A 19,451-nucleotide genomic window follows, 5' to 3' on the forward strand; every position below is an offset into this window, starting at 1 on the left:
GGGCGTAGAGGTGGAACAGACCCCAAGCTGGGCTCCCAGCCGTTTCTTGCACAGCGGGAAGCAATCAGATCCTCACGCACTGCCCGGGTCAATGAAGTCCCCAGTCTCCTGGAATAAAGGGAGGGAGTCACACTTGCTGGCGCCCCCTAGGTCCCAGGCACCATGCCAGGCAATTCTAATGAATGATTTCTCTGAATTGTCACTAAACTCTTGGGGGAGGAGTAATTTGCTTTGAACGTTTTTGGGGGGTGAAGAAATAGAGAGTAAGAGAAGGAAAGTAACTTGCCCAGGATCACCCAGCAAGTGGTGGTGAGTCAGAATGTGAGTCCAACCCATGTTCTTAATTGCCACCACGGTAGATTGGTGGCAAAAATGGCCCCAATTCTTCACGCCTCCCTGTGTCCCAGAGTGTAGGGTCCAGTCTCCACCCCTCGAGTCTGGCCTGGCCTTGTGACCTGTGCAGTGGAATGTGATGGAAGAGATCCCGTGCTGGTTCCAAGCCCAGGCCTCAAAGCGTCTGTGCACACTTTTGCACTACCCTCCTCCCCCATTTAGCTGAAATGCTCATCCCAATTTAACTGATAACCCTATGAGTCACTCTAACCCTTGTGGCATCACACATGTCTTCCTGTAGGGTTATGGCCTGGGGTTCTGGAACCCCTTTGGCACCAGAGGACCCTTGGAAGACAGCGTTTCTCTCCCCCTGTTTCCTTCCAAGCTCTTTTGCTCCAGGGATCCTTTATCTGAGGGACACTTCTCTGGTCATTACTGTTCGTAATAGTCATCAACATGGCCCCGTCCTGCTACTGAGTACCCTGACCTGGGCATGGTCAGCGGAGGCCGGGTCTCTTTCCTCCAGGGACCAAAGCCTGACTGGGGAGACTGGATGAATCACTGGGCCCCTCCCAAAGCCCGTGGCTGCTAGAGGTGGGCTGACTTCACCTCCACAAGAGGCTCTTCCCAGGCGGTTCCCTTAGCAACAGCGCTTGCTTTGACAGCCAACGTCAGAGACTGTCTGCTTTCCGGGAGGCTCCTTCCCCAGCCCCATCCATGCTTCAGGTGGAGACCTTGGCAGGGGGTTGAACCCAGGCCTTGCAGCAGTCTCCCTCACCCTTGGGGAGTCAGGCTGCCCCCAGACCCCGCAGCTTTCTTGGACCGTTCACGAATGTCCCGGTGATTGGTCCTCCCATTCCCCCAGCTTCCTGCTGCCTCCGCAGCAAATCCAAATTAATCTAATCTTGCTTTTCTCTCTCCCCCCGCCCAACCCTGCTCTGTCTCTTCCTTGCTTTCTTCTGCCTCCTGACTGCTCTCTTCCCTCCAACACACCTGCGCTCCACCTGCCTTTCACCCTCACATTAGCAGTTAAAGTGTCTGCACTGACATTTAACGTTCTTAATATAGGCCTTGGTGACAGAGGAAAGGGGGCACAGAGTTCCCACACTGCCGGGGAGGGAGCGCTTCAACCCCACCCGTGAGTACGGGGACCCTCCCTCCCCCAGTCATAGACAAGGGGGCAGCTTTCATCGGGTCCACAAACCTGCACACACTTGCAGGCTTCTCTGTCCGTCTCTTCTCGCGACCCCTTTTCTCTGGCTTCTCCAGGCAACCAGTAATGATGCTAAGAACCTGCTGCCATGTACTGGGTTCTTTCAGCCTGTCAGGCACTGTGCAGGGAGCCTCTGTCCCCACAATGTCACTGACTCATAGTAACAACCAGTCAGGAACTCAGATTCGTATTCCCATTTCACAGGTTAGAAAATGGAGCTTCCCAGAGGTTAGCTAACTTACTCAAGGACATCAGTTAACAATGAGGGACGTCAATTACAACAGAAAATGAAATCCTTTTTTTCCTCTGAGCTCTTAACCCAGTGGAAACGCTGGGACCCCCCATTCTCCAACAGGACCCTTATCAGAGCTCGCCCAGGAGGGAGTTGGAGCACAGGGTCCACCTTGCCCACAGCAGTGTCCTCAGGGAGCCAGTCTTGGGGTGTGAGAGCAGGCCCAGGGCATAGCTGCCATCGCATGGTTTGCTGAGGCCCCTGCTGCCACCGGCGCTGATCCTGCAGCTTCTCCACCATGTCGTTCCTCTCTTGCTGCTGTCACTGATGTGACGGCAAGAGGCTTCCCCCATCAGGACCCTAAAATGTGGCCTGCAGGCAGCAGTGAAATGGGGTCTGTTCCCGGGTGATGAGTCGGAGAACAACGGAGTGCCATCTTTGGCTCACACCCCAGAGAAACTCTTTCCACCAACCCGCAGTCTTAGGGTGAAGGCTGTGGGTGGCAGGGGCCCTGCTCTTGTTCCAGAGCCATAATCTCATTGTTTTAGACTTTGGCTGACCGTCCCAGTGACCGTGCCACCATTATTATCACAATTATTTCTCCCCAAAGGCCCACCAAGTGCCATTTTCAAATATCTGGCCTGGGCTTGGAGTCCAGAGCGTAGAGGTGGAGACTGACGTTGAGGAAGACGAAGTGTAGGTCAATGGGGGAGGGAGACCAGGCGGGATCCTGAGGGATGTCCAGAGGGCTGGAAAAGGAGCCAGCAAAAGAGCCCAGTAGTGTGAGAGGTGGGAAGAAATCCAGCAGTGTGAAATCACCACCCACAGCAGGACCGTTTCACAGGGGAGGGAGCCGTGAGTGGAGTCAAAAGCTGCCACGATGTCAGGAAGATAAGGGCAAAGAGGCATGTACTGGCTTTAACAGCAGTAGCGTCATTGGTGACGCTGATGGGGGTTGTTTCTGTAGAGAGGTGGGAGAAGAAGCCAGTGGTCAAGAAATCAGTGGGAGAAAAGAGAGAGCAGAGCGGACAGTTCTTTGGGGAATATTGTCCGTGAAGTACAGAAGAGAGATACAGAGGTGTTGAAGGTGTTTGGTTGTCTTTTAGGATTAGGGAGACTTGAGCACATTTAAATGTTGATGAAAAAGCTCTAGTTGAGGGGGAAGGAATGGGGTAATCAGTGGGCTGGACCTTCAGAGATGGAAGCGGCCAGGGGCTAGAGCACCGGTACTGGCGTGGGATGAGTTTCCGTAGGAGGAGACCTCAGGCCCCTCCATCATCCAGGAGGGAAGGAGGCAATGACAGATGCTGATGGAGATCAGCGAGTAGATTCAATGGGAAGGAGCTGATACATCACCAGGTAAGGGGGAGGGGAGGGTGATGAGGTAAGTGAGCAGTTTGAGGAAAGTGGAGAAAGTTGGCACGAGTGGAGACTCAGAGCGTTCTGGCCAGAGAAACGGGAGAATTGATGTGCAGCCATCTGTGACTGGAGGCCGGGAATTTATGATGGCATCAAGCGAGGTGTGCATCCCTTCCTGCCATGTCCAATGACATCACATTGGTAGCTTGAAATTACCCATGGTGGGAATATTGACACCATGGAAATTGGCAAATGGTACAAATCACAGGGTTAGTTTCTGTGGACAGCTGGTTGTTAAACATTTACTAGCACACGCTGGAAATCTTACACGCGTCCATACAAAAGAAAATAAAAGAAAAACAAATGAACGGTAAAACTGCAAGAAAGAAGGGAGAGAAATTATTATATTTTTCATGTATTATATGCTTATTTACCTAGGAAATCCAAAAGATCAACTAAAAACCATTACAATTAATCAGGGAATTCAGTAAGATGCTGACTTAAAAGAAATATTCAAAAAATCAATACCTTCCCTATGTAGCAGCATTAATCATCTAGAATATATGATGGAAAAAAGATGACATTCACAATGGCGACAAAAATATAAAATACTTAGCAACAAACTTAGCAATAAATGTGTGAGACTAAACTTAACATAAAAATAAGAATTGACTGTATGGAGACTCCTGCTGTGTTCATGGAAAAGAAGATTAAAAATTGTCAATTCCATTAAGATTAATCCATACATTTAATTCAGTGCCAATTAAACCCCAAATGTATTTTATTACTTGCCAGCATCAGTTCACTGGGAGTTATAAATAAGCAAGAGTGCCTAAGACAACTTAGTAAATAAAATTGATGGAGGTGGGAACCACTTCCAAGGTCAGGTATTAAAATGCAAGTACCGTGGGGGTAATGTTGCCCACTGCTTCCACAATTGTCCACTATTGCTTCTAGAACAGCACGTGGTCCACAGAACTACTCGATACATGTTTGTTGAATAAGTAAGTGACCGAGTGCATGAATGAAAATGTATCGTACAGGTATAACCATTCACAACTGTATGAATTGGCACAAATAAGTGAGCCAACGTAGGAAAATAACTCAAGTATATATGACAATTTATTATATGCTAAAGATGGCATTTTTGAATTAGAAGGAAAAAAACATGAATTATTTTAAAATAGTGCTGGGATAATTGGTTAACTATTTGAAAAATAGACTCAGACAATTGGACACATACTAATAACAGGATCAGTTAAGCAAATGACGCTGCATCAGTCTGATTGAATGCTGTGAACACATAAAACAATGTTATGAATGCTACCTGTTAGCGTGGGTCGCTTAATTGCTACGAGGAGAAGAGAAAGGAAACAAACTAACAATGTGGTTATTTGATTCCCAATTCAGCTCTATGACTTTAGCTGTGTGACCCTAAGCTGTGTGTCATCTGTATCTCAGTTTCCTCTTTGATAAAGAGCAATAATAAAAGCACCTACCCTCATTCATTACTGTGAAAGATAAATATGAGAAAATGCATGTCAAGTGCTTGGCATTGTGTCTGGTGCATAGTAGGTGCTTCGTAAATGTTCGCTGTTATCATAACTTTTACTGAGCATCTCCAGCGAGCCCTGGAGGTAAAGTGATTCATGGGATACCGTCTTTGTCTTGGAGGTGCTCGCGGGCTGGGAGGGAATGAGAGAGAGGTGGTCGCTGGCTGTGAGCAGATGATATCTGCTTAGTGGGGTAGGTTCTCTAGCAGGGGAAGTACATGGCGTTCTGGGGACAGAGGAGGCACCAGGCCAGCCAGCAGGTAAGAGAAGTTTCCCGGCAAAGCTGCCCCATCCCCACCCTGAGTTCTGAAGGATTGTCAGTCATTAGCCAGAGAACAAGGGAGCGGAGGGTGTTCCAGACGAGGGGCACAGTGTGGGCCAGTGATGAGTGGGTCAGTTGTGCAGGAGTGGAGATGGTGTTAAGGTAGAGGTAGGAGGTGAGGATGGAGAGAGAGGAGAAAGCAGCAGTGCCAAATTGAGGCGTTTGAGACCCGCTAGCATTGCAGGCAGGTGGCCACGGGGTCAGATGGGCAGTTTACAATCACCACCCCGGCTGCTGTGTAGAGAATGGTTTGAATGGAAGAAGGTCAGGTCAAGGAGACAGTGGGGAGGCTGGAGCAGACACCCAGGCAGATGATGGAAGTGGCAACAGCAGGGTGGTGACACGGAGGTAGATAAAGCACCTGAAGCCAGCATTGAGGAGCTAGCTTCCAAGGATCCAGGAGCAGATGGGGTGTCACAGATGAAGGGTGGAAAGGGCCCAGGACCACCTCCAGGATTCAGCCTCATGCCTCCAGGCAGTTGGTGATGCCACTCACTGAGGCGGAGGAAGAGGGACAAGGGCTTAGGGGGAGGTGAACACTTAAGTTTGGAACAGTTGATGAGATGCACAGCTGACCTGCACATGGAGATGCCCAGACGAAGTAGAAGGACACACAGCTCTGAGTCGCCATGAAGCCATGTCTGCTGGAGAGGCACGCCTAGGACCCCAGCCTCCAGTGACTGATCACTGTTGATGCTGACCTTAGTCACCTGACTCACCAGGGAGAATGTGGGAGAAGAGGGGCCGGGAGGTATCCCTGGAGGACTATGGGACAGGTGCGGCGTGGAGGCCAGAAAAGGATGCACAGGAGTGATGGCCACAATAGTAGTAAGCGGCCCAGGAGCAGTCCGTGACATGGCCGAATCTAGAGAGGAGGGCAGTCAGAAAGGCATGAGCTGGGAGCAGAGTCAAACACAGGAGATCATGAAGGTGAACAGAAGGGCTCCACGGACTGGCAAGGAAGGTGTCGGTGGAGAGTTATGAGTGCTTTCAATGGAGCTGGGAAACAGGGGTGGAGGGGGGAGGGGAACCAGCTCACAGAGGGCCCAGAGGCCTCCAATCATGTTTCTAGTAAATGTTTTGTTTAGAATAGTCTTAGATTCACAGAAAAATTGAGGAGTACTGAGAGTTCCCACATACCGCATACCCAGTTCCCCCATTATTAGCATCCTACATTAATATGGTATATTTGTCACAATTAACGAACCAATATTGATCCACAGTTATTAACTGAAGTCCATGCTTCATTCAGACTTCCTTGGTTTGTACATGATGCCCTTTTGCCTGTTCCAGGACCCCACGTTACATTTAGTTGTTGTCTCTTTAGGTTTCTTTTGGCTTTGACAGTTTCTCAGATTTTCCTTGGTTCTGATGACCTTGACAGTTTGGAGAAGCGCTGCTCGGGTATTGTGCAGAACGTCCCTCTCTTGGGATTTGTCGGGTGTTTTCCTCATGGTTAGACTGGGGTTATGGGTTTTGGAGAGGAAGAGCTTGGAGGTCAAGTGCCATTTTTGCATCACATCCCATCGAGGGTACATACTGTCAACATGACTGATCAGTGTTGATGTTGACCTTGGTCACCTAGCTGGGGGGTGACTGTCAGGTTTCTCCATTGCAGTTACCCTTCTTCCCCCTTCCCACACTGTCCCCTTGGGAAGGAAGTCACTCTGCACAGCCCACACCTAAGGAGGGGGGAGCTTTGCTCCACCTCCTGGAGGGCGGGGTATCTATAAAAATTGTTTGGAATTTTTCTCTATGGGAGATTTGTCTCTTCTCCCCCATTTATTTATTAATTCAATCATTTATTTATATCAGAATGGACTCATGGATATTTACTGTATACTTTGGGTTATAATCCAATACAACTTTATTTTGTTGCTCAGATTCTTCCAGCTTTGGCCCTTGGGAGCTCTCTTTCAGGTGGTCTAGGAGCCAATTTTGGAGAAGCTTTTGTGAAACTCGACCATCAGTAAATGTGGCATCCAGTCCCTTGGTTTTGGGGTCTTGATGGAAGAGAGGAGGGAAGGATTCTGTAGCTTCTGGGTGAGGATCACTGAGGGGTCGGTGGAGGCTACTTGACTGAGAAGCAGTGAAAACCAGATTTGCGGCGCTTTCGCCTGGGCTGTGTTTGGAGGAAGAGAAAGTGTCTTGCTTGAAAGATGTGAGCCTGACCCCGCACACATGTCAGTGGGCCTTACAGGCAGGTTTCAAGTCTGAGAATCGGCTGATGTGATGGGAAGTAGGGCCTGGGGGTGCCCAGCACTCTGCAGGCTGAATGCTGCCCCTGGAGCAGCACCGTTATGCCCTTGCTGGGGGCACACGGCCCTGGACCTTGGCATCGGCTAACATGACTGACCCCTCAGGGCTGGGGCCTCAGGGGCAGTGTTTGGCAGAGGCCAGCAGAGGCAGGGACATCTAGGAAAGGGAATGGGAAAGGCCTTTATGCAAAGGCAATGTCCCTGGGCGAGAGCTTAGCCGTGGGTAAGAGGCAGGCTTGCCCGGGCCGGGAAGGGGCTGGGCGGGCCGGGCTGCTGACAGCCCTCCCTGGGCCTTCAAGTCCCTTCCCTGGGCTGCTCGCCTCTTTTGTCTACCTAAGTGTTATTGCTGCAAACGTAATAAACCCCTGTGCATTCCACATGCACACTTGCTCCCCAGAACCATGTGGCTAAAAGGAGCACTTAATAGGCTAATGAGGGGACCGTTTGCTCTGAGCCAGAAGGTGTGAGGGGCCACCAAGAGCAGGTGCACAGGCAGCTGATCAGGGGCAGGGCCCAGCCAGCCCCAGCGTTAGCTAGGTGAGAGCAGAAGCGAGGCTGCCGCCCTCCACCAAGGGGCGGAGAAGTCCCCCCACCCCACCCCCGCCTCGCCATTCTGCAGCCATGCCAGGGCGAAGGGGCAGCTTCCGCAGGGTTCCCTGGCCTTAGTGTCACCCTCAGGCCTCGCCAACCTCCGTGGGGACTTCCAGGGGAGAGCCCTGGGCTGAGGCCAGGAGATCTGATGCCCTGAGTAACCTCGCATCAAACACTCCATCAGCTCGTGGTTAGTGGATTAGCCAGCCATGTGTTGGCTCTGTGCTGGCCTGGGCAGGGGAGCAGGAAGGAGCCTGAGTCCGTCCCAGTTGGCCTATTGTGCACCTGGGGACTCTGGGCAAGCCAGGTAATCAGCCTGAGCCTCAGCTTTCTCAGTTGTAAAATGGGCGTCATAATGCCTCCCCAAAGGGCTGTTGAGAGATTCAATGAGATGATGCGGCTAAAGCCCTTCATGTGGATCTGGACATTGAGTAAATGCTCAAGAAATGGTGACTGTTATGTTCAGGTTGTGTCAGCCCGTGACCTCCCAGCCCACCAGCTTAGCCAGCCCAGCCCAACTCAGGCTAGCCCACTGTCTTCGTCCCTTCCGGCTGCTCTAACAGAACAGTATAGACTGGGTGGCTTGTAAACAGCGGACAGTTCTAGAGGTTGGAAGTCCAAGATCAGGGTGCCAGCATGGTCGGGCTCTGGAGAAGGCCCTGTTCCGGGTTGTAGACTGCCAGCCTCTCCATGTATTCTCACATGGTAGAAGAAGCAAGGGAAATTTCTTGGGCTGCTTTTATTGATATAAGGGCACTAATCCCATTCATGAGGGCACTATCCTCATGACCTAATCACCTCCCAAAGGCTCCACCTCCTAATGCCATCACCTTGGGGGCTAGGTTTCAACATATGAATTTTGCAGGGACACATACATTCAGACCATCGCACCCAGCTAGCGCAGCCCACCCAGGCCAGCCATAGCACTATCCTGCCTTTCCCCACCCCTTATCTTACCCTAACCAGTCTGGGGAACAATGATCACCCTTCAAGCTCCCAGTGCATCTGGTGAGACACGCTGGCCTGCACATTCCCAGCAGGGTCTCAGCCTTCAGCCCACCTAGGCTCCATCACCATGAGATGCCCTCTGCTTCAGTTTCCCTGCTCAGTACTCTTTTCCGCCCTGAACAGAGACATGAGAGCTCAGAGACTATAGCATGGGATTCTGAAATTGAAGATTTGAGGAGTTTGGGTGGCTAGCCGAATGTAATTCTGACTATAAAGCTATAATAACCCTCAAGCCTGTACAGTCATTTAGGGAAGCATCAGTACATTGTATAAACGCCTCTTGAACCATACTGGCTGGACTCAAATCCTGGTCCCACCACTTACAAGCTCTGCAACCTTGGACAAGTTGTTAATTTCTCTGTGTCTATGTTTCCTCATCATAAAATGGGGATGTTTATAATAGTAGTTCCTTCCTCATAAGGTTTTTTGATGATGGTTAAATGAACTGGTACTTGTAAAATGCTCAGAATAGTGCTGGACATGTCTAAGTGCTGTATAAGAATTACGTAACTGTGATAATGACTATCTTTATTTATTGAGCTCTTAACCACTTGCCGGGCCCCGGGTCTAGCACTGCATCTGCTGTATCTCACTGAATCCTCTCACAAACTTTGGGATGTTTGTACTACTATACCCATTTCACAGGGTAGTAACTGGGCCCAGGCTCACCAGGGTCTCCTGCCTCACTCACCCCATTCTCTCTCCTGCATTTCATTCTGATCTCTTTCTGCCCAGATACACAGAGCCACATATTTCTCCCAGGCCCCAGACCCCTCCTGGTGGTCATTTCATTTATTTAGTTGTACATTTGTTTATCACTTCAAGCCTTTATTTTAAAATGTAATTTCGGACTTCCCTGGTGGCGCAGTGGTTAAGAATCTGCCTGCCAATGCAGGGTTCGAGCCCTGGTCCGGAATATCCCACATGCCGCGCAGCAACTAAGCCCACGCGCCACAACTACTGAGCCTGTGTGCCACAACTACTGAAGCCTGCACGCCTAGAGCCTGTGCTCCACAACAGAGACAAGCCACCACAATGAGAAGCCCGAGCACCGCAACGAACAGTAGCCCCCGCTCGCTGTAACTAGAGAAAGCCTGCGCGCAGCAGCGAAGACCCAACGCAGCCAAAAATAAATAAATTTATTTAAAAAAAACATATATAATTTCACATTTATAGAAAAATTGCAAGAACAATACAAAGAATACCTATATAACTTTTGCTCTGATTTACCCATTCTTATTTTGCCTCATTTGCCTTACTATATCATTGTGCTCTCTGTCTCTCTAAATGGTTTAAACCATTTTAAAGGGGTTTTAAATATATTCACCATGTTGTACAACCATCCCCACTATCTAGTTCCAGAACATTTTCATCACCTCCAAAAGAAACACTGTATCCATTAAGCAGTCACTCCCTATTCTCCCTCCCCCAAGATCCTGGCAACCACTATTCTGTTTACTGTCTATATGGATTTTCTTTTCTGAACATTTCATATAAATGGAATCATACAATACGTGGTTTTTTGGTTCTGGGTCCTTACACATAGCATAATGTTTTCAAGGTTCACCCCAGTTGTAGCATGTATCAGTATTCCATTCCTTTTTTTGTTTTGTTTTGGTTTGTTTTGTTTTTTGGTACGCAGGCCTCTCACTGCTGTGGCCTCTCCCGTTGCGGAGCACAGGCTCCGGACGCGCAGGCTCAGCGGCCATGGCTCACAGCTCACGCTCCGCAGCATGTGGGATCTTCCCGGACCGGGGCACGAACCCGCGTCCCCTGCATCGGCAGGCGGGCTCCCAACCACTGCGCCACCAGGGAAGCCCTGCATTCCTTTTTATGGCTGAATAACATTCTATTGTATGGATGCACCACAATTTGTTTATCTGAATGTCAGTTGATGGATATTTGGGTTGTTTTTACCTTTGGCCATTATGAATATTGCTACTGTGAACGTTTGTGTATACATTTGTGTGTGAACATATGTTTTCAGTTCTCTTTGGCTCACACCTAAAAGTGGAACTGCTGGGTCACATGGTAACTCTATGCTTAATTTTTTTAAGAACTGACAAACTTTTTTCCACAGTGGCTCTACCATTTTTCATTCCCACTCGCAATGTAATAGAGTTCTACTTACTCCATGTTCTTGCCAGCGCTTGTTATTTTCTGTTAAAAAAAATATCATTATAGCCATCCCAGTGAGTGTGAAGTGGTATCTCACTGGAGTGTTTTTTTTTTTTAATTATTTATATATATATATTTTTTAATTTTTGGCTGCGGTGGGTCTTCGTTACTGCGAGTGGGCTTTCTCTAGTTGCGGCGAGTGGGCTTCTCATTGCGGTGGGCTCTCTTGTAGTGGAGCATGGGCTGTAGAGCGCAGGCTCAGTAGCTGTGGTGCACGGGCCCAGTAGCTCCTTGGCATGTGGGATCTTCCTGGACCAGGGCTCGAACGCTTGTTCCTTGCATTGGCAGGCGGATTCCCAACCACTGCGCCACCTGGGAACCCCTCACTGGAGTTTTGATTTTCATCTCCCCAGTGATTAATGATGTTGAGTATCTTTTCCTGGGCTTATTGGCCATTTGTTTATCTTTTTTGGAGAAATATCTATTCAAGTCCTTTACCTATTTTTTAATTGGATTTTCATCTTTTTGTTTGTTGAATTATGAGGGTTCTTTATGTATTCTGGACACTAAACCTCTTTCAGATATATGATGTGTAAATATTTTCCCCCATTCTGTGGGTTTTCTTTTCACTTTCTTGATAATGTCCTTTGATGCACAAAATTTTTTTAATTTTGGTGAGGTCCAGGTTATCTATTTTTTCTTTTCTTTGTGCTTTTGTGTCATATTTAAGAAACCATTGCCTAATCCATGAAGTCTTGACGATTTACATCAATATTTTCTTCTAAGAGTTTTGTCACTTAAGCTATTACATTTAGATCTTTAACGTATTTTGAGTTAATTTTCATATACAGGCATACCTCAAAGGTATTGCAGACCACAACAATAAAGCAAATATCACAGTAAAGCAAGGCATATGAATTTTTTGGTTTTCCAGTGCATATAAAAGTTATATTTACACTATACTTACAGTCTGTTAAGTGTGTTAGTTAAGTGTGTTAATAGCATTGTGTCTGAAAAAACAATGTGCATACCATAACTTGAAATACTCTGTAGCTAAAAAATATTATCATCTGAGCCTTCAGCAAATCATAATCTTTTTGCAACAGTAACATCAAAGATCACTCATCACTGATCACCATAACATACAATAATAATGAAAAAGTTTGAAATATCGCAAGAATCACCAAGATGTGACACAGAGACACGAAGTGTGCAAATGCTGTGGAAAAAGATGGTGCCGGTAGACCTGATTGATGCAGGCTTGCCACAAACCCTCAATCTGGAAAAAGCCCAAGATCTGTGAAGCCCAATAAAGCAAAGTGCAATAAAATGAGGTATGCCTGTGTAGTGTGAATTAAGGGCCTAATTTCATTCTTTTGCTGTTGTCCCAATACCATTTGTTGGAGGAATCATTCTCTCACCCATTGAACGGCCTTGGTATTCCTAACTTCTCCTTCAGTTTTGAAGCGTAGTTTTGCTGACTATAGAATTCTTGGCTGATATTTGTTTCCTCAGAACTTTAAATACTTCATCCCACTGCCTTCTGACTTCCATGGTTTCTAATGAGAAATGACTGTTAATGTTATTGAGGATCCTGTGTATGTGAGTAGTCACTTCTCTCTTGCTGCTCTCAGGATTCTCCCTTTGTCTTTGTCTTTCTACAGTTTGATTTTGTGTCTCTGTGTGGATCTCTTCGTTGTTGTTTTTTTTTAAGTGTAGTTGATTTACAGTGTTGTGTTAATTTCTGCTGTACAGCAAAGTGATTCAGATATATATATATATTCTTTTTTTAATATTCTTTTCCATTATGGTTTATCACAGGATATTGAATATAGTTCCGTATGCTATACAATAGGGCTTTGTTGTTTATCCATTCTATGTATAATAGTTTGCATCTGCTAACCCCAAATTCCCACTCTATCCCTCCTCCACCCTCCCCCCCCTTGGCAACCACAAGTCTGTTCTCTATGTCTGTGAGTCTGTTTCTGTTTCATAAAAGTTCATTTGTGTCATATTTTAGATTCTATATATAAGTAATATCATATGGTATTTGTCTTTCTCTTTCTGGCTTACTTCAGTTAGTATGATAATGTCTAGTTCCAACCATGTTGCTGCAAATGGCGTTATTTTGTTCTTTTTTATGGCTGAGTAATATTCCATTGTGTGTGTGTATATATATATATATATATATATATATATATATATACATGTGTGGATCTCTTTGGATTTATCCAAATTGAAGTTTTGTGAGTCCTTGGATGTGTAGATTCATGCTTTTCATCAGATTGAGGAAGTTTTTAGCCATTATTTCTTCAAATACTTTTTCTGCCCTTATGTCTCTCTCCTCTCCTTCTGGACTCCTTTATGCATATGTGGGTATTCTTGATGTTGTCTCACACATCTCCTAGGCTCTCGTCATTTATCATCATTCTCTTTTCTTTCTTTTCCTCAGAATGAATAATCTCAATTGACCTATCTTCAGATTTGCTGATTCTTGCTTTTGCCTGCTCAGATCTGCTATTGATCCCCTGTACTGAGTTTTTCATTTCAGTTATACTACTTTTCAACTCCAGAATTTCTATTTGGTTCCTTTTTGTGTCTTCACTGGTATTTTCCACTTGGTAAGATATTCTCATGATTTCCTTTAGTTCTTTGGACATGGTTTCCTTGAGCTCTTTGGCCATATCTAAAATAGCTGATTGGAATTCTTTGTCTAGTAAGTCCAATGTCTGGGTTTCCACAGGGACAGTTTCTATTAATTGCCTTTTCTCCCTGTGTATGGGTCCTACTTTCTTGGTTTTTTGCATGCCTCGTCCTTAGCTTTCTGTGCTCAATTGGCCCGACCTTCAGCAAACTACACTTCTTCCCTCCTCAGAACCTTTGCACGTGCTTATCCCTCTGCTGGGATGAACGAACCCACCACCACTCGATGCCTCCTTATCCCTTAGAGCCTCTTTCACATTAAAAACTTATCTATTTGTTGTGCATGTGAATATCAGTTCTAAAATGGTAGTATTCAATAAACAAAACTGTCATTTTTCTTTCTTTCTTTGCTTTTTTCGGCATGTCTGGGTCGTTCCTGATCCTGACCTCTCAATCCATGGGCGATGTGGAAGGGAAAGGAAAATCCCATGGTTTTCACTCCCACCCTTGCCTCCTTCTGGATGGTGCCTAGAGTATGAGAAACCTCACCTTACCCCACACAGCTGCCTTGCTGGGCTCCCTTTGTCTTTCCACTATTGATGAAGCCCATCCCCTTCCACTCTGGCCCATAGGCCTCTGTCCCTCTCTCTTCTCTCCTCCCTCCAGCTGGTAATCTCTTCTTCATGTGAGAAAACTGGTTCTCCCTTCATATTTCTGGCCAAGACCCTTTGTCTCTGCCTTATGCCTACACCTGACGACCAATACCAGCTGGGGTTAGACAACTGGTGAATGAGATGAGGACATTGTCCCTCCAAGTAAACAAAATTGACACTGTTCCTGGATACTCACAGGAAAGAAGAATCAGGGACACCTCTTGTCTCTCCCCTTGGAATTTTGAGGTTCTTAAACTATGTCTGATGGACTGGGGTGGACTGAAGGGGTCCAGGTGGCAGACAAAGCCAAGAGGACCTGAGGGGAGGCTTTTCCTGTGAACAGGATCAGGGAGCCTGTCTGGTAGCCTAGATTCAGCCCCAGGACTGGCCAGTGAGAGGGGAGAGGGGTTCTGGGCAGGGGTCCTTGCTGACAGCGTCTTCTCACACAACCACCTCAATGCCATTTGCCATGGAGAAAGAATGAGTGGGCTTGGGGCGCGGGCCACATCTGGGTGCTGCGGCAATGGTGAGGAGTGACCATTCGTGAGGCATGCGGACATCCATGGTGACCGGGGCAGCACATGGGCTTCCCGGAGGAGGCGAGAGTAACCAGGACTGACTCTGGCTTCGGGCACTAGGGGACATATGGGATGTGGAACTGGGTGGGTGGTGACTAGGAGGTCAATGTAGAAACAGGACCTCTTGGGGACCTGGCAGCTGAGCTTAGTTATTATTCACGAGATGATGGGGAAACTTGACTTTGTTTCATGGCTTTGGGCTGGTGAGCGTTGAGGACATTTGGATTCCATTTAGAAAATGAACAAGGGGGAAAGAGAAAAGGGAGAGATCAAAAAGATAGGGAGGTCGGGTCAGGCCGAGGAGAAGACTTGGGGGAAGGATAAGGATGGACAAAGCCTAAGAGAGGAGGAGAGAGAGAAAGGGAGGGAGAGAAAACAGTTAGCAATGGATCCAACTCGGAAGTGAAAGGCATCTGGCAACCTTGCATTGCCTATGAAATGATATTAACATTTTATTATTGTAAGGTGAGCTTTCTAAAACGGAATTTTAAATGTTACCCTGCTGTTCGGGAACACAAAAACCTTTAATTTTATGCAAATGAACAGCGAGGAGCTGAGTGCTTAATGTAAACGAACACTTTCTTTGTAGGAGAGGTTGGAAGAGAGAAAAAAAATTCCCCAGGATTCTTTAATTGCTGTCTGAAATTATGTAAATCCCAGCACCAGGCAGAACACAGTTACCCCGCGGCCCTCCCTGCCAGTGCTGCTGATGTCTAACAAAATACCGGTGGTGACATTTAGATGAGGTAATGCAAATGAGAATTAATTTTCTTCCAAGACAAAGGGCAGCTGAAAGGTCACCTCATTCATATACAGGAGCGGAGGAAAGCCCACAAATGCCGTGGTGGGGTGGGAGTGGGGGGGGACAGGGGGTCCTGGGCAGGGTGTCTCCCTCAGTTGGGCCCAGATCCCTGGATTTTTGGCCTCTGGGAGGCTTAGATTGCCAACTCTCTGGCTGTAGTTCCCAAGTAGTTCTTCATGGACATCGGGTTAACAAATGTAAATAGCCGTAAAATAAAAACACTCCCGCACATGGAGGTGATCCGACCTCAGCTATAAGATGCTTTGACAAACTCGCTCATGTTGCGTGCTCATGACAGCCCTGCAGGGTGTAACATGAGCTGCTCTGATATTCTGAGAGGAAAATTGAGGCTCAGAGAAGTCTGGTCCCCTGGCCAAAGGCACACAGTTAAATCTGATGGCAAGGGCTTCCCTGGTGGTGCAGTAGTTGAGGGTCCGCCTGCCGATGCAGGGGACGCGGGTTCGTGCCCCGGTCCGGGAAGATCCCACATGCCGCGGAGCGTGAGCCGTGAGCCATGGCCCCTGAGCCTGCGCGTCCGGAGCCTGCGCTCCGCAACGGGAGAGGCCACAACAGTGAGAGGCCCGCGTACCGCAAAAAAAAAAAAAAAAAAAAAAAATCTGATGGCAAGAACACTAAGGAAGGGAGGGTGTTGTTGGCATTTACCTTTCTTTGTCCCTCTCTCTCTCTCTTGCTCTTCTTCCTTCCTTCTTTCCTTCCCTCCTTCCTCTTTCTGTCTTCCTACCTCCCTTCACCCTTCACTCTCTCCTTTCCTTTCCTTCCTTCCTAGTCTTCTCCCTTAAGAAGATGTTTTTCATTTTAAAAAACGTTTTAATACAGAGGGCTTGCAGCGAGGAAACCGGGACTCCTATTTAACATCCACCTCCACACACACACACACACACACCACCGAGTTCTTGTTTCTCCTTGCAATAACCTTCATACACATAACCCAGCCTGGTCAGCTCCTGCCCATCCTTAAGTTTCAGCATAAATGTTATATTCTTAAGGAGGCCTTCCTTGACCTGCCCCCCAACCCCAGCGCCCGGGACTTTGACTGCCAAGCACCTACCAAAAATTACAGTAACACGGTCAAGTTCTCTTTTCCCTGTGAGATCGTAAATTCCACAAGGGCAGGGGCAGGGTCTGTGGTGGTTGTCACCACAGCCCTGGTGTCTAGAACATTGCCTGGCACTGCCTTTGCTCAGTAAATGTTTAATGAATTCATGAATAAATTAATGATATAAAAGGAGATTGTGTACTGGTCAAAGTTAGCATGATGGTTTACACATATAAAAAGGTGAAGCAAGAGTAAATTGTACATTCTTGACAATTACTCCTGGAATTCTAGAAATACATTTAGCAGTTGGAGGTGTGAGAGGAAATGTTTTAGAGAGAAGAGAAGAACTGTGCAGGTTAAGAGAACTCTCTCCTATTAACTTAGTCTCAGTGCCAATGCAATTCACATCTTAAATTCCATAGACAACTGTGACTTAGTTGAGTCAACACTCGATTGTCTGTATGAGTCTTTAATGCCAGTTTTTAATCCTGAGACAATCCCTCTAGTCACTATGAAAGACTCTTTGGGCTTAAGCCAAATATAGAGGCAGGTAAATCTACCGTTAAAAGCAAAGCAAAAAACCTCTATAGGTATTTTTTATTATCTACCTTAAAAGACATTACCTGTGGGCTTCCCTGGTGGCGCAGTGGTTGAGAGTCCGCCTGCCGATGCAGGGGACACGGGTTTGTGCCCCGGTCCGGGAAGATCCCACATGCCGCGGAGCGGCTGGACCCGTGAGCCATGGCCGCTGAGCCTGCGCGTCCGGAGCCTGTGCTCCGCAACGGGAGAGGCCACAACAGTGAGAGGCCCGCGTACCGCAAAAAAAAAAAAAAAAAAAAGTATTCCAAAAAGAAGAAAAATGACTGTAAGAGAAAAGTTTGAGATGTAGGTAGGAATTATGAGCAAAGGAAATGGTGAACATATGGGTATATCTCAATAAACATTTATTATATAAAGCAATAGAAGGAATAATATCAGATGTGGGAGGATTACAAAAGGATAGAAGAAAATGCTGGATAAAAATAACATGTGAGTCAGGAGGGGTTGTCTGAGTTAGTATTTTAAGTTCCTTGTATTGTTTGGGAGTAGGGTAAAGATATTGATTAATTTCAGAATCTATTCAGCAAAATATGCCTGTTAATTTTAACAGTCGTGAAGAAATAAGTTGGTGTTTGTTTGAAGCCATTAGTTTCTGGGTTGTTTATTATACACCAGTATATAACTGATACATTTGTCCTACCTTACATTAAAAATGCATTTTAAAGCTACAGTCCTACAGCAGTTTGGGGTCAATGCATAAATAGACACACAAAATAATAGAAGAGACTAGAGTCTAAAAATGGACCCAAATAGTTCAAAAATGATTCAACAAGTGGCATTGGGACAATTAGCCAGCCATTTATTCACTTTCCAGTGCTTAGGACGTTGATTTTTGTATTTTGTACCAAATTTATCATTATTACCTGTGTATGGGTAAGTCCAGTGGGAGTGAAACTCTCCAGGGTTTTACTTTTACCATTTCCCATTCATAATGAATGGAAACTATATAAGTAAAACCGTAAAGTGCTAGGTTTCAACATACTTACGGCATAGTGGCAGTAAGCGCATATCAATGTCATGGGCGTCTCTATATTTCATACCCTCCTTCACAGGTTGGAGCCACGTGGTACTTCCTGTGGACAACATGGCTCTTGCTTACCCAATATCCAGCCTCCCCAGTGGAAGGCTAATTTTGAGGGGAGCAGTAACTAGGAGAATAACTGACAAAAGTACAGTGACCTGTGAGGCAATCAGAAAAAGAAAGATAAACACAAGACAAGACAAGAGAGAAAAGTGAACTAATGAAAAGGTATTTGTGAGGGAAAAAAACTGTGTAATGACACGTACCAAAAAGCTATCATCTCTCAGTTGTTAAAGCTTAGTGATTTTTGTTTTCCTCTTCATACTATTCTGCATTTTCCTAGTGTTCTACAAGTGTGATTATATTTTTGCTAGAAAAAAATAAATGACTGGGATACTTCAGAATTGTTATCAGTTTATTCAAAATAGCACATTGTTTCCTGTGATCTTATGAAGTGTCTTGTCATTCATGAATTATGGGCTCAGGTCCAATTTTTTTTATTGGGGGTCTTAATTTTCCCCTAATGAATCTATATCATAACATATCATAAGGATAGTAAGACTTTCTGATTCTTTCCTTAGTTTGTTGTTTGCCTTTTAATTTTGTCAATGGGATTTTTAACTTATAGAATTGAATTATCTGACTCTTGTGAAATTTATCAATATGTTCCTCTGATACTTATTCCTTTGCTTATGCTTGGAAAGTCCTTTCAGTGAGGTTAAGTATGCTCTTTATTTGCATATCCATTCTAGTTTTCCTACTTGACTTTTAATTCTATAAATCATATGGACATTATATTGGTATTTGGTATAAGATAAAGATTTAAGTGGAGTATTCTGTTTTTTTTTTTTAATGAAAACATATTAGACAATTTCTCTAACCTCATGAGCCAAATACTTGTTCCTTCCTATCCTTCCATCTCACAACCATCTGGATGTTTTCTGTGGCAGATGTTGCTGCTTATCTACAACACAACATTTTTGAAAAAATTTTTCTGAAGTCTAGTGGATTTACAATGTTGTGTTAATTTCTGCTGTACAGCAAAGTGATTCAGATATATATATAGATCTAGATATAGATATACTTTTTCATAGTGTTTTCCATTATGGT

The sequence above is a fragment of the Phocoena phocoena genome, chromosome 6, assembly GCF_963924675.1.
Source record: "Phocoena phocoena chromosome 6, mPhoPho1.1, whole genome shotgun sequence".
NCBI classification, from domain to species: Eukaryota; Metazoa; Chordata; class Mammalia; order Artiodactyla; family Phocoenidae; genus Phocoena; species Phocoena phocoena.